The sequence below is a fragment of the Cryptotermes secundus genome, unplaced genomic scaffold (genome assembly GCF_002891405.2).
Source record: "Cryptotermes secundus unplaced genomic scaffold, Csec_1.0 scaffold1293, whole genome shotgun sequence".
Classification (NCBI taxonomy): domain Eukaryota; kingdom Metazoa; phylum Arthropoda; class Insecta; order Blattodea; family Kalotermitidae; genus Cryptotermes; species Cryptotermes secundus.
In genome coordinates, this window is record NW_019724607.1 from 278,563 (window position 1) to 295,135 (window position 16,573).

The 16,573-nt window shown below is 41.7% G+C and overlaps 1 long non-coding RNA gene across 1 annotated transcript in view; it reads right to left on the reverse strand.

Moving 5' to 3' along the window:
- Window positions 1–7,928, reverse strand: part of LOC111862550 — an 82,250-nt gene extending 74,322 nt beyond the window's left edge. The window contains exon 1 of the long non-coding RNA XR_002842450.2: window positions 7,760–7,928. This is a non-coding gene — a long non-coding RNA (uncharacterized LOC111862550). The remainder of the gene's footprint in view (window positions 1–7,759) is intronic.
- Window positions 7,929–16,573: the final 8,645 nt, after the last annotated feature.

The following is a 16,573-nucleotide window of genomic DNA, read 5'->3' on the forward strand; positions in this document are numbered from 1 at the left end:
AACCAGTCTTTACGAAACTTCATATTTATATCAAGACACCTGAGCCTATCTCAACGACGTACTTAATAAATCCTTCCCATAAGTCTATGTGTCTATATGTGTTTCCCTCTACCGTTGCTACATAACGGCTCGGGTAAACGTTACCTCGTCAACGAATACACATGAAACAATAGAAGAATCGTTGGACGCGTCGTTTTCTATGCGGTTCGCGTCGTATCGAAGGAATGTAGGCGGTTAGTTCTTCCCAGAACTTTGTTTCGGACACGGAGAGAGGAAAGCAGAAGTGAGTCTTTCTAGCTGTCACAGCTGGCAGAGAGGCGACAAAATTCTTGCTTGTATTTTTCTCTCCCTGTTGTCTGAAAACTTGGTTACACGAGATCACTTGGGAAAACTGTAGTACTTTGTCACCGAGTGATCGAACTATAGAACAAAAATAATGTAACGGATTTCATAAATGCGTTGCCAGGCAACAGCTCTGTAAACACGGTGCAATACGCAACAGTAGAGGAGGCAGTGTTGTCTATGTCCTCCGTACCAAGCAACAGAATGAACGGCGTTCTCTGTAGGCTACTAGTTGCTAGGTTACGCAAGGGTTCTTACACTTACATACATACTTACTTATGATTTCAACACGATACTGCTCTTTGCCCTCTACATCATTTAATTTCTTGAGATTGAACCTCTCCATACGAACTCTGTGTTGTTTGTTTGCTCACTGCCAGTCTTTCCCTAACCTTTGCCACCACCAGGTAGTGGTCAGTATCACAATCTGCTGCCCTGAATGATCGGACATCAAGTATACTTGAGTGCCCTCTCCTATCTATCAAAATATGGTCTATTTGATTGTGTATCTTCCCATCAGGATATGTCCAAGTAAATTTTTGGATGTTAAGATGTGGGAACATTGTACTTTTGACAGTAAGATGTTTGATGTGTCAAAGTTTACTGCTCTAACTCCATTATCATTACTAATTTCATGAAAACTCTCATTCCCAATCGTTGGTTTGAAAATGTCCTCCCTCCCTACTTTGGCATTGAAATCTCCTAACAATATTTTCATAGGATACTTCGGGAATTTATCAAATACATGTTCTAATTCTTCGTAGAACCTGTCCTTTATGTCATCAATTTTATCTTCTGTTCGGGCGTGAACATTCATAACAATGATATCACACCAGCGACCTTTAATTTAAATATGACATCCTATCACTAATGAGCTTTACCCTCTTAACTGCTGATACGATTCTGTTTTGTACGAAATCACTTGTACCTAATTCATGATTTTCTTTTCCCTTTCCATAGAAAAATATATATTTGCCTGCTGGTGCGATGCCACCTCCGTAACTAGAAGTGTTTTCTGTGTTGTCCGTGCCGCGGCTATATAACGAGATTTCGAGAATAACCAAGGCAGTTACTTGTGTGGAAGCGGGTTCGAATACCTCCACCGTGACCTTGCGAGTCGTGGGAGGCGACGAAAAGGGAAGTCTCAAATCTGAGACTGTGAAATATGGTCGCATGTCCCAAGGAACTTAGACTCGAGAAAGACTGCGCTGGCAAGCATCATGGACCCGTTCTCTCGCCAAAGATGGCGCCCCATAAAATCAAAACCTTAACTCTCAAACAATAAATATCTGGTTACTGCCTGACTGACCATCAGTCGCAATGTGACTTCGACTTTGACTTTGACTTAGATTAGTGTTGTGCAGCGCAGTTACTTATAAGAGTGCAGCCGTGAAGAGAAGTCTTTATGTGTAATATATGGAGTGTGTAATTCAGTGAGGCTGTTATAGTTCCTGTGTTTTAATTGCGTTACCAGAAGTAGACCAGTGCGTGTAACAGTGAATTATAAAGTGCAGGACTAGCGATAGCGCTATAATTTCTTGTGATTACTGATGCTGTGTATCAAGAGTAAATAAACCCGCTCATTAATCCAGAACCCACGTTATTAGTCACTAATGCAATAATGTAAACAACAGACCACAACTGACGGGATCACAATAAGGATAAAATATTTTTGGATTGTTCTGCTGTAACTGACAGGATAAACCTACAACGCCATTTTTCGGACCAGTTCATTTGCAATAAGCCGCTGAGCTCGCGGTCACTGTCTGGCTTCGAATTCAGTAACATGGGAAAATTCGTCACCTGAGCGAGTAACTTTAGAAAAGGCACGACCGTTACTCACTTATTTAGTTGTAAGCCTATTGCACTCATATTTGGACAACATTGCATTGTGTAGTTATTATTTTAATTGCGTTTATTAGCACAAGCAGTTTTGAAGATGGCTGACAAGACAAAACACGGCTGTTGGTAAAATTTAAAAGTATTTTTCGTAAGTTTACATTAATCGGTATAGAGACGGGCTGGACGGCTGTTTTCGGTTCCCCAAGTTATTTTTATTTTCTCCGCAGAGTTCAGACCTCCTCTGGGGCTCACCCAGCCACCCATTCAATGAGTATCGGGCACTCTTTCCCCGGGGGTAACGCGGCCAGGGCGTGAAGCTAAGCACTCACCTCCTTCTAGTGCCGAATTCTAAGAAGGTGGAGCTATACAGTCACTCCCTCATATGTCTCCATGGATTAGCGCTTAACTAATTAAGCACAATGATAACTTTTACCTTTTTACATGATAATTTACTAGAAGTGGCGGTGATATACACAACTGAAACGAGCTGGATCAAGACCAAAATGTAAAATTAGATTCGTAACAACATATTAAGTCGCCCTGAAGCCCTGAAGATGTGGCGTTATTGCATCCGGAAATTTCAGGTTAGTGAGGTTAGGCCGTTCTGACAAAATATGTTTCTCGTAACAAATTCCTGTCGAGCTTGATATCAGTTTGAAACAAACAAACAGACGATTCGATGGAAATATATTCTTCCCGTACTGCTTTAGTTCCCATGTTAAGTGGGTCCCTGTCACCATGGCATGGCGCGTCCTCAGGTTGCGGATGGAGGGAAGCTGCAAATATATTGAATAAGCAGTCGCGGAGAGCCGACAGGGGGTGGTCCTCAAGCTTGGGGTTTGGACGTGGAGCTAATAACTCATCACCATAAAAATAACCTTGTTACAAAAATGAATATGAGATTCGGTACGTGAAACGTCAGAAGTTGGTATAGGGCAGGTTCGCTAAGGGCAGTGGCAGAAGAAATCTTAAAATATAAGTTAGATTTAGCGGGAGTACAGGAGGTCAGATGGGATGGAGGTGGCATTGCACCAGCAGGAGACTATACATTTTTCTATGGAAGGGGAATGAAAATCGTGAAGTAGGTACAGGTTGTTTCGTACATAAGAGAATCATATCAGCAGTTAAGACGGCAGAGTTCGTTAGAGATAGGATATCATACATAATACTAAAAGGTCGCTGGTGTGATATCATTGTTATGAATGTTCACGCCCCAACAGAAGATAAAATTGATGACATAAAGGAGAGGTTCTACGAAGAACTAGAACGTGTATTTGATAAATTCCCGAAGTACCCTATGAAAATATTATTAGGAGATTTCAATGCCAAAGTAGGGAGGGAGGACATTTTCAAACCAACGATTGGCAAAGAGAGTTTGCATGAAATTAGTAATGATAATGGAGTTAGAGTAGTAAACTTTGCCACATCAAACATCATACTGTCAAAAGTACAGTGTTCCCACATCGTAACATCCATAAATTTACTTGGACATTTCCTGACGGGAATATATACAGTCAGATAGACCATACTCGTATTTTGTTAGATAGGAGACGGCATTCAAGCATACTTGATGTCCGATCATTCAGGGCAGCAGATTCTAATACTGACCACTGCCTCGTGGTGGTAAGGGTTAGGGAAAGACTGGCAGTGAGCAAACAAACAACACAGAGTTCATATGGGGCGATTCAATCTCAAGAAATTAAATGATGTAGAGGGCAAAGAGCAGTATCGTGTTGAAATCTCAAACAGGTTCACGGCTTTGGAAAACTTGGACATTTAAGTGGATGTTAATAAAGCTTGGGAAACTATTAGAGAGAATATAAAAATGTTTGCCAAGGAGAGTCTAGGTTATTATGAACTGAAGAAGCATAAGCCATGGTTCGATGAAGGATGCTCAAAGTTACTAGAACAAGGAAAACAAGCCAAATTGCAATGGTTACAGAATCCAAACGAAATAAATAGGGATAATCTGAACAATATAAGACGTGAAACCAGCAGGCATTTCAGGAGCAAAAAGAGGGAATATCTGAAAGACAAAATTGATGAGCTTGCAATGAACAGTAAGAACAAGAATATTAGAGACCTGTATAGTGGAATATGACTTAAAGAGGGGTTACCAACCTAGAAGTAACTTAGTGAAGGATGAGAAAGGTGATCTGCTTTCAGATTCCCACAACATTTTGAATAGGTGGAAGAACTACTTCTCTGAGTTATTGAATGTAGGTAGGGTCAGTGATGTTAGGCAGACAGAAATGCACACAGCTGAGCCGTTAGTACCTGATCCTAGCCCTTTTGAGGTCGACATTCTTATTGCAAAATTGAAAAGTTGTATATCGCCAGGTAGTGATCAAATTTCGGCAAACTTATTCATGCTAGAGGCTAAATATTACGTTCTAAGATCTGTAGGCTAATTACTTCTATTTGTCATAAAGAAAAATTACCTGATAAGTGGAAGGAGTCTATTATTATACCGGTTTACAAGAAGGGTGATAAAACTGACTGTAGTAATTATCGGGGGATATCACTGCTATCAACTTCATACAAAATTGTATCCAATATTCTTCTCTCAAGGTTAAGTCCATATATAGATGAAATTATTGGGGATTATCAGTGTGGGTTTCGACATAACAGATTATCTACAGATCAAATATTTTGCATTCGGCACATATTGAAGAAAAAATGAAATACAGTGTGACAGTACATCAGCAATTCAATGATTCATTTAGGAGGGAAGTATTGTACAGTATTCTGATAGAGTTTGGGATACCCATGAAACTAGTTAAGCTGATTAAAATGTTTTAAAACGAAACATATAGAAATGTCCGTATTATAAAAATATTTGTCTGATAAATTTCCTATCCAGAATGGTCTAAGAAAAGGAGATGCTTTATCGCCACGCCTTTTCAACTTTGCTTTAGAATATGCCATTAGGAAATTCCAAGGAAACCAGGTGGAACTAAAATTAAACGGGACACATCAGCTGATGTAAATCTACTGTGTGATAATGTAGATACCATAAAGAAAACACATAAAGTTTACTTGACGCAAGTGAGGAGGTTGGTCTAGAAGTAAACACAGAGAAAACTAAATATATGTTGCTATCTCGTCACCAAAATGCAGGGCAAAATCATGATATAAAGATAGGAAACAGACGTTTTGATATTGTGGCACAGTTCAGATATTTGGGAACATCGAAAACAAATCAAAACATGATTCGGGAGCAAATTAAGAGGAGATTGAACTCGGGTGATGATTGTTACCATTCAGTCCAGAAACATTTGTCTTCTCGTCTGCTGTCAAAAATCATAAAAATTATATTATACAAAACTATAATTTTGCCTGTGATTCTGTATGCGTGTGAAACTTGGTCTCTGATATAAGGGAGGAACACAGACTGAGGGTGTTTGAGAACAGGGTGTTGAGGAGAATGTTTGGACCGAAGAGAGATGAAGTGACAGGAGGTTGGAGAAAACTGCATAATGAGGAGCTTCATAACCCGTACTCTTCTACAGGTAATTCCTGTAATTAGAATGATCAAGTCAAGGAGGATGAGGTGGGCAGGGCATGTAGCANTGAATGGGGGAGAGAAGGGATGCATATAGGGTATTTGTGGGAAAGCCAGAAGGAAAGAGACCACTGGGAAGACCAAGGCGTATTTAAGCGGAAAATATTAAAATGGATCTTAGAGAGATAGAATTGGATGGTATGGATTGGATTGATCTGGCTCAGCTTATGGACCAGTGGAAGACTCTTATGAACACGGTAATGAACTTTTGGGTTCCATAATTTGCTGGGAAGTTCTTGAGTAGCTGCAGATTTGGCTTCTCCCCAAGAAGGGCTCAGCTCCATAAGTAAGTAAGTAAGTAAGTAAGTAATTGGTTTAGTTCGTAAATTTCGTGTAAAAAATGAGATTCCTTTACTTATTTATTTCACTACTGGAAGAAAATAAGGGCCCAGGCAAAAGTATTCAGATAAGAAGGAAGTGAAGGTATCCCTGTAACAGTCCTTGGGGTCCCTAGGGTTGTGACATGTCGAAGCTTCCATATTTTCTAGACAATCGGCTCACAGATGGCGGTGAGGTCAGCCTTAAGCACTGGCCACCCTTTACCCCCAGGAAGATTCCTGGCACTTATTTCTGTTAGAGGTGAGTCAACCCAGGACCATATTTCGTCTGGAAGGATTAGGTAAACTGAAAAAGTCCAATGACATCATCGGGAATCGAACCCGCGGCCATCCGCATTTTGGCATGATGCCTCAACAAACTACGCAACCGCTTTCCCCAATATTAAGGTAAACTTTGTCTAAACATTCTTTGCGGGCACGCTGTTCCTTGAGGACGTAGTCTTACGGAAAGAAAATTCTCTTTTTTCAACGAAGTGTCCGGTATGGCACCAATCGTTTATTAAAATTAAAATCTAGTACTCTCTAACGAAGCCGTAATGATTTGTCAGTTCAGAGCTGTCGCATTTTTTTACGAGGGATGAGTTCAAGAAGACCTTGCATAATTCAAGACAAGTTTCATCATAGGAATAAATGTACTGCCGAAGTCTTCGGGATTTGCTTCATTTCAAACTTTTCTGATAAAGTGATTTTCGCTGATATTTTGTTATAGTGCACTTTTTCAAATATAAATAATTGAAATTCGCATAAAATGCGGCCACACTGTGTCCGACAATGACGCACCCTCAAAGATGATTTACTGTTTGCTTATTTCTGGTTTCTAGCGATAGGTGTAATGAGTTTCGATTTTTAAGTTTTACTTTTCAAAGCCTCTTACGACACCAGCAATTTGTTCTGAAGAAGCCTGTGCTGTCAAACACTGTTGTCTGTTTTCAGGGCAATATTTCAGAGTGGAATAGCAACAATGGCATCCTGATATAAACATATTTCACAAAACAGTAAATTGTTTGCTGATGGACGAAACTTCAGTTACGAATTTTGATATAAAATCCTGAACTTCCACAGTTACTCTAATATTTAAGCTCCTTTCGCCTTTAGTGAAAAGCCCGACCAGAATTTTTGGGTTACTTAATACTGAGAAGTTAAAGTATGAAAGCGCAATGGCAAGGTCATATTTGTCTGTTTGCATATCCTGCCTTCGAAACATCTTAACGGGCTGTCATAAAATTCAATATTGAGATATTCAATAAACGTTATACCATGAACTGAAATTTCCTTCCTGTCGATTCACTCGCATTACGCAAAGGTAAAAGTAAACAAATTCTTCAAAATGGCTTCCCGCAACAAGTAATATCCCCCACATTCAAATCTCATTAAGATGCAATCCTATAATGATTACGGATACTATTTAATACAATACAATGACATATAATTAATACTTTTATGTAGTGTGATAGATAAGCTTTGTCAACATCAGAATGTATGTACCAATGTAGTGTTTTATTTGAAGTGTTTGTTAGCTTTGTCAACATTCGGTTAGTTTCTGCAATAAACGAGCATCATGACCAATGAAAGATGGAGATTTGTTAACAAACTAATTTGAAAACTAGACATCTTGTTTGGCATGAGATCCGACTGCTAGCACCACGATCAGCAGTTTATGATGTGTACTTACCTCCAAACGGAGACAGCGTCTCACAACACATTGCGTAGCTGTATATACCAATTGCACGTAAGCCACCTGCACACGAAACAAGCACCGCTTCGCGACATTTTGGGGTTGGTGCTGAAAATACGCCCGGCATCCTCAACCGAGTTAGAAAGTCGAGTGGCTGCTACAGGTATTCACAGGTAGGGAAGAAAGGGAAAAGCGTAAAAAAGGAAGAAGTGTGTTGGAACTGCAAGCCAAGTGCTGCTGCTGCTGCTGCCAACCGGTTTTCCTCGTGGCCTCGGGGGTCTCTAAGCTCGACAGGAGACGCCATCACTCTCAAAACAGCAATAGCGTAAGTGCCACCCAAACAACCTTCGCCGTCGTACCATATAACCCATACCACAATTTGCAAGCGAGGGGTTCAAGTCATTGACTGTACGTTCAGAAGACCACTAACATGCACACTGTTCGCAACTGCCTCTCCAGCACGTATCCTGTGGTACAAATATTGTGTGTCTGGACATTATCCATCGCCCTTTCTATATTTCAAAACACAGCGTATCGGAGAGTAGATTCTGTCTCCGTCTTCAGGTAAAACCTACTCAGTTGGGTCCCTATCTCCGGAGACAGGGACAAGTTCTATCGATTGAGCCTAACTGAGTAGGTTCCACCTGAAAACAGAATCCATTCTCCGAAACGCTGTGTTTTGAAATAAAGACAGAGCGATTGATACTGTCCAGAAGCACCATATCTGTACTAATGTACCATCATCACAAACTTTGATCTTATTTACGTTTCCCGCTGATCTAAACTCCAATGAAAAGTTATTTGTGGAGGTGGCGCTGTGTGTGCACGGTGGGTACTGAGAAGTTTCTTTCGCTTTCTTTTACGAAATTCTGTAGAAAAAGAAAGATTTTGAATTTGAGGTTCTCCCAGTGGTGACCATGAAGAATAATATTGTATGTTATCGTTGTCATGGAAATGTAACGAACACATAACATTTCTTGATATAACATCAGAAGGTGCGGGATAAAGGACAAATTGTAGAATATACAAATTCAAAAGTTTCCCATAATACGAAGTGTCTGTGATGACATGAAGTCCACTTTATTTAAAAAAATACTTTAAAATAAAATATTTATGCTAAAAGACCAATATATTTTTGATAGTATAGTTAATTTGTAAATTTATTTAACACAACATTGCTTTTGTTAATTATTTTTCAAATTTCCCCCCAAATTAAATCCTATATGTGTAAAGGTCACATATATCAAGCTTGGCGTATCTTGCACATTTGAGTTTCTCAAATTAACTTCCCTGACCCGCTAATTAACAAAGCAAACAAACGGATGTAACACAGATGGAAGATGGAACGGTTACAAGGATTGCTTAACACCCATCCCTCTGTTCTGACTGACTCATTCCATGGAGCTCAGTTTTTCAAAGGAATCTTACAGTGACTCAGCTGTTCAAGAAATTGTCGGCCTCCTGCGGAACCCAAAGATTTGTTGTGGTATTCTGGAAAGTGACGACATTTATTCAGTGGATGTTACCCTCATTTGCCCTGAAGCTTCAGTCAGCACGTTCTTCCGAAACGTCCATAACGATCTACCGAATAACAGCATCATCAAGACAGAAAACAGGAGGCAGTAATTTGCAGAGCCACCGCCTTAAAAGTAAAGCTGACCCTTTGTTTAATTAATTAAGCACCACGCCTTAAAGACGTATGGGGGAGTGGAGGTATAGCTCCACCAATCTTGACATCGGCACTAGATGGAAGTAAGTGGTCAGCTTCATATCCTGGTCGCTTTACCCTCGGGGAAAGACCCCTTCCCCGTGACCTACTGGATATGAGGCTAGGTGGGTTTCAGAGCCGGTCTGGACGCTGGGGAGTAAAGAAAAATCTCTTGCTTGTGAGGGGAATCGAACTGTGACTATCCAGTGCTCAGCCCATCGCTATACCGACTAAACTATCCCGACTCCCACATTCACCACCGTGCGCAACTGAAATCTCGCGTTCATAGGAGAGAGACGTTGGTCCCCATTCTCGATTCAAATAAATCCAAACCACGCGAAAATTTCGTATGCATTACTCAGTCTACCATGCGTGCTGCAAGCCCAGATAGACTACTGAAATTCCATTTTATGAGAAGTCGACAGTCTTGTAGGAGCAATCGACGTCTGCCATGATGCGAGAACAGAGAAATATAATTAGGGCTTAGATTTTCTTTTCAACTAACAGTATTCCTAAGACTAAATCAAGAGGAATTAGATGAGTAGGACTTGTAGCATGCATGAAACACGAGATATGCATACAACTAGAAGACTTCAGTGGTCCAAACCGTCTGAAATATTTGAGCGTAAATGGGGGAGTAGCACTAAAATGGATCTTAGTAAAGAAGAGTGTAAATACGGACAGAACAGATGCTCTTCAGGACATGGCTCAACTGGCGAGCTTTTATGAACATGACATGAACATCTACTTTATATAGAAGCGCAAATTTCTTTGGCCATCTGAGTAACTATCAACTTTGAAGGACGATCCTGCATCATGGATTTAGTAAATTCGGTAGCCAGTCACCTAAAGAGCACCGTCTTCTGGGATCTAACACATATCTATCAAAATATACGGTGTTACAACCCAAAAGATAGTATTCTTTGAAATCGGAGCTATGAGACATTCATATCCAGTAAACTTCACTAAGTTACACACCTTAACATATCTAACTCACTACAGAGACTTACAAATCAATTAGGTTCATTCATTCAAAACACAATATCTGTCAAGAAAACAATTTTATTATTTGTGAGGATATCGTTTGGGGGCTCTTGCTAACGCGGTAATGAACCTTCGGGTTTCCAAAAAATGTTGGGAAGTTCAGGACTAGCTGCACAATTGGAGTCTTCTTAAGAAGGGCTCACCTCCATGAAGTTTGTTAATTATTTGTTTACTGCCTGTTTAAGATAAATGTATAGCTCTCCTTATGTTTAATTCTGCATCACCATGAAACTGGATGAGGGAGTGGAGGTAGAGCTCCACCATTCTTCACTTTGGCACTAGATGAAAGTGAATGGTCAGCTTCCCACTCTATTCAAAGCCTGCCTGGACGCTGTGGAGAAGAATAAAACTGTTCATTTGCCGTGAATCGTCCATCCAATAGTACTGTACTCACCGAGATATGTAAGGTCCTTGGTTTAGAGGTAAGGCTTCGTATTATTCCGAGATACTCGGTTTCAATAATGACCTTGACAGAGATTTTTCCGTTTCCTCAGTCTGTCAGGTGAAGGTTGGGAAGGTACCTTGAAACAGACCATGGCCATCTCCTTCCAAATGTTTAATTACTCATTATTTGTGCATAATTTCTTTCGATGTTATACAGGTCTAACTACTGCAGCGGGAACGGTGTCTTTAAATAACTCAAGAATAAATAAAAAAACGTGCCTATTTACATTGTGGTCTACTCGGTTATGATACCATGTAGACCGATGGGTGGAACACAACCGCTTTTGAGGAACATGCTGCCTCTATCTTCAGGGTAGAAACACTGGCAGTAAGATGTACCTCATACAATATATAAAATTTGATGGTCCCACGGTAAGTGAAGATTACCATCTTCAGAGATAGTAGGTTGTAGTAGGTTGTTAGCAACATTTCGGGGCAACTTTTGCCTCTATAGTCAGGGTGGAAGACAAATTTAGCGGACTGCAAGGCCTCAGATCCCAGAAGGCAGCAGTCTTCCTGGCAATAAGTTGATTCTAACATTCCTCAGTACCTGCTTACAGTGTGGTTTCTTGACCCAGAAGACCAACAATATGAACCTTCAACGTCAAGAAAAAACTCAGTTTCTACCACACCGTGTTAACTAATTCACCAGTTAAGTAAATGTGTGTTAACCAGGTAATTTACTAATTGCAATCAATATTTATTTTGTCGGTCGAGAAGTTCTGTGTTATCACAGAAAAGGGATAAAGCGTCAGCAAGCCCGAAAGGTGTCTTAGGCCACTCACCTGCTTCAAGAATTGTTGAGAGAAAAGAGTAGGCAGGGAGGCAGGATAAGAGAGAGTAAGTATGCTGAGGAGACGCGGGCAGGATACGAGAGATGTAAGAAGAATGAAACAAAGGAAACCCTGAGGAAAAGAAATGACTGACAGAAAGTCTTCTCTCTGACAGCCTGGATTCGAGATGTGAAGAAATGGCGAAGGAGTATGGAGAAGAGGGTGAGGGGGAGGGGAAGAGAGACTTGCGCTTGCGCAGCTTTCTTGTGAACGTGCCCAGACAGCAGCGCCCCAACTGTGGCTCGGCAGGTGGCAATACCTTTCCTTGCAGAAGTGCTTAGCAGAACGTCTGGAAATTAGGGACAGATGAAGAGGCACATAATGTTTTATATTCGGAAAGTCGTGTGTTGAGATCTCGGCTGTCCTGAGGTTTTCCTCAGCCCCTCTCCAGAAAACTGCACCTCGAAGAAGGACGATCGCATTTTTCCAGACCCACTCCAAGTCGGGATAGCTCAGTACGTATTGGGACTAGGCTATGGTCTGGACTGTATAGGTAAAGGGGTTCGATTCCCGACAGAACCAAGATATCTTTCTCTTCTCTATAGCGTTCAGACCGGCTCTGTGACCCACCCAGCCTTCTATCCAATGGGAAGCGAGGCGTGAAGCTGGCTATCCGACTCCGTTTATTGTCGAGGTTAAGAATGCATGGATCTATACCTCCACTCATACATAAGATTTCGTGGCGTAGTACCTAATAAATCAGAAGGACTACTTCCAACTATTTATTCGTTTCTTTTTTTCCTTTGGCGCTACAGCCCCAATTTGGGCCTTGGCCTACCTCCAAAAAAGTCTCCGTTAAACTTCGGTTTACTAACTCTTAGACATTCGGTAGGATTCCTTGGGCAGGTGATCAGCTCGTCGAAAGGCCTCTACCTGTACACAAACACAGGAAAACGCACATACACACACAAACACCAAACATTCATGCCTTGAGTAGGATTCGAACCCACGATCTCGGCTTCCGAGCGAGCGAAGACAGTGCACGCCTTAGACCGCTCGTCTACCATGACCACCAGTTACCAAATATTATTCCTTTCTGCGCTGCAGGTCTATAGTCCCATTTACCAGCCGCGTTGGCAAGGTGACGACGGTAATCTCCACGCAGTCCTCACCTCGGGGCTGCTGGAGGAGAGTGGTAATCTCCACAGCTCAGTCGCTTTACTTCTGGCGACAGAGTCCGCAATATGCATTGGATAGCAGGCTGGGTGGGCCCCACAGCCGGTTTGGAGTCTTGGAGAAGGGACAAACTGTTGCCCCTGCCGCGAATTTCTGCCGCGAATTTGTCCCCGATTCTGAACCGTCCAACTCATAGCCTAGTCGATGTCCCGATTGGACTTTATATAATGCGCACTTAAAACAAACGGAGAATTCCGCGACAAAGGACTTCCACAAATTTTACTTGGATGATTTAATTAAGAAAGACGAGGTGGGAAAAAGTTATCATCACAGAATTTGAGTTAGATGATCAAGAAGGAAAATACAGCTTGGAGACCAGTAGACGGGAGGATAATAATGAAATGTTTCGTAGACAAGTTAGGTGTAAAAAATGTGAGTTGGATAGAAATTGCACGAAATAGGATGACTTTACGGTAAATGCAAAACCCCTGTACCTAGGCATCACGCATGTAAAGCCCCTCGCAATGTAGGCCGGTCTCTGTGGCCTTACACTTAGTACTCTATATATAAAGGAGGCTCGGTGCTCTCCCGAGCCTATCTGGATCCTCTGGGGGCGAAAAAGGGAATTCGTTGCCCCTGCAGGGAGGTAGTGCCCTAAGCACGAAGCTGACCATTCACCTCCATCCGACGCCGAGGTCACGAATGCGTGTAAATTCACTCCATGACCACAGAGGGACAACTCTTGGATTTCTCCGCTATTTAAGGCTGTCCAGGTAACCGTTTAAAACATAAAAAGAGGCCTTGGTACGGCTGACTGCTTCCTTCGTGCGCATCCCTGCGTTACGACACAATACAGCCTTTGTACCAACTACGGAAAATGTACGCAGGACGAGGTGGTCGGTTCCTTTATATCTTCAAAGCTACCTGTAATATGAAGTTTCGGAGCGTCGGTACTACGGCTGGTTAAGACCTTAATTACGCCCTTACAGGAGACCGCGAAACATTATCGGGTAGGCCTCAAATGCATGGAAGAAAGATAATATTTTTATTACTTATAATTTATAGAAGTTTCTGGAATATGATGAAGCCAGATCTCAGAAAAACGGCCTTCTTCAGTTCCCTTCACCTACGGGCACATGAAAGTCTTCTCCACTGTCCCACACGTGAATGCTGGACTGCTGTGGAGGTCAGCGGGTAGCAACTTCACATCAGAAGTCACAGAATTAGCCGAGTCGATGCAGTGCAAGTTTTCTTCGGCTTATTAATTAGACGCTAGTTACATATCATTCGTTATTAATAAATATTTTTAAAATAGTTTCATCATTATGTACAAAAAAATTAAAGCTATCCCTGTAAGAGGCCGTGGAGTCCCACATTTTCCAAACAATGGCTGTGAGGTTGTCAGCCTTACGAGCCGGCCGTCGGTTACCCCCAGGAATCTTCCTGGCACTAATTTCTGTTAGAGGCTGAGTCGATCCCTGGACCATAGTACAACTTGAAAAATTAGGCCAATTAAAAATATCCAATGATCTCATCGGTAATCGAACCCGCGACCTTCCAGGTTGTAGTATAGTGTCACAACCAACTGCGCTACGGCGTGCCATTTATTATTATGTATAAGTTGGTGCAAATTCTGAAATAAAAATTAGTATTTGAGCTTCAAGTTACACTTCGCTTATGGAACCTCTGTTTTTATACGTTGTTATTGCCTATTAAAGGGAACATGCAGTAGCGTAGTTGGTTGAGGCACTATGCTACAAACCGGAAGATCGCGGGTTCGATTCCCAATGAAGTCACTGACTTTTTTCAGTTGACCTAATCCTTCCAGCCGCACTGTGGTCCTGGGGTTGACTCAGCCACTAACAGAAATGAGCACCAGAAATCTTCCTGGCGGGTAAAGGGCGGCCGGCGCGTAAGGCTGACAACTTCACCGCCATCTGTGAGCTGATTGTCTAGAAAATGTGGGAACCTCAGCATCTTACAACCCTTTGGACCTTCACGGGCTGTTACAGGGTTAACTTTAAGTGCCTGAAACTGTCAGTTCACGAAACAGTAGGTATAATTGTGTCCCGTCTTCGGTTTTCATTTCTTCCGAAAGGGATCTAAGGTTGGGTTGTCCTGGTCCTTCCTCTTATTCAAAAGTATAATATTAAAAAATAATGACGGATATATAAAGTAAAGAGCGGAAGCTCAAGAACATCTTCCTTTCATTCTGAAAATGTGGTTTTCCAAAGCGCAGTGTAGGTGTAAGTAACTAGTGGCGAGAAGACCGCAGGCGGCCCGCCAGCTTGTTAAGTGAGGACCTCCGAGAGTATCCTTCAGGTACCAGGAAATATTATGAACACTCTCCTTCTTCTTTAGAAACAAGTAGCCAATCTTGTAAAAATATTCAAGAAAATTGCTTGGTAAATATTCCATGTAATTTTTCACGTTGCATCTCATAAATAACTTAAAAATACTGAACTATCAAAACTGCATGATGGTGTATATGTAAAACGTTTTTGATGACGCTTCTTAGGAGATAGCAAAATTGACCGTAATTGTCAGAAAGATACTGTATTCCACTTTCAACATATTTTGGCGTATACACCTGTTGCTAGGCAACGAGCGCGAAACGAAAAGACAACAACCATTGCTAGGCAGCGGCCAGCGCGCCAATGGACTGGCTGGAAAAGCTCTTTTCTGGTGGGTGAGCACCGATGGCTGCGTGCGCAACAATGGGTACAGTAATGAGGAGCGCTGTTCCATACGCTGTCCATGTCGAAGGGTTATAAGAGGGACAAGAAGAGGGGGGGGGGAGGAAAACCTCCAACGTAACCCTACGAGTTGTGGGAGGCAACGAAAAGGGAATCCAGTGACTGGGGGTATGACTGGCCCACAGGATGGGGAAGTCTCGAATCTGAGACAGTAAAATATAGTTTTGAGCTCTGTGGGACTCGGACCTGAGAATGGCTGCACTGACGAGGACCAGCAGCAATTGTAAACGACAGACCCATCCTCTCATCACAGAGGATATTACATAAGACTATAACAGCAAGTGTTCAGTTGGAGAATAAAATTACTGGTCGTGAATCTCAAGGGGCTTGTAACCAAGACGAACTGATTGGCGTTAAACCGTCATTCGTAAAGTAACTCTGATTCTGACTCTTAAAGTAACATTGACTTTGACTTTATGTGTACTGCAGTTACGGTGTGTAAACCAGTGAGGATCTTATACGATGTAGTTACTTGTAGTTACGAGCTGTGTATAAGTCATCAATAATTAGAGTCGCCAATCCAGGCCCCGTCTATTGTCGGTCATACAAGTGACAATATGACTGGAATCGAAATCTCTATACCGAAAATCTTCCTGGTCACGCAGAAACTTCCCTTGTTAAGGAATAACTACCCTTGAAGATGTCCCATACAAAGAGCAGCACACAGTATTGACAAAATCTAGCGAAATTTTAAAGGCTGACTTTTAATTATTGTCGACCTGACAATAAAAATCTGAGTTTTATTATAAATCTGTGGGTGCTATTCCTATCTGTGTGCATGTGGTTCATAACGGGCAGACATTTGTGTACTGGAAAAGAGTGTATTTTATGATGCTGTTCGCGTGTGAGCCCTGAAGATAAAACGGGCGCTTCAGCTGTTTGAAATTTGATAGCCCTGGCATAAAAAAAA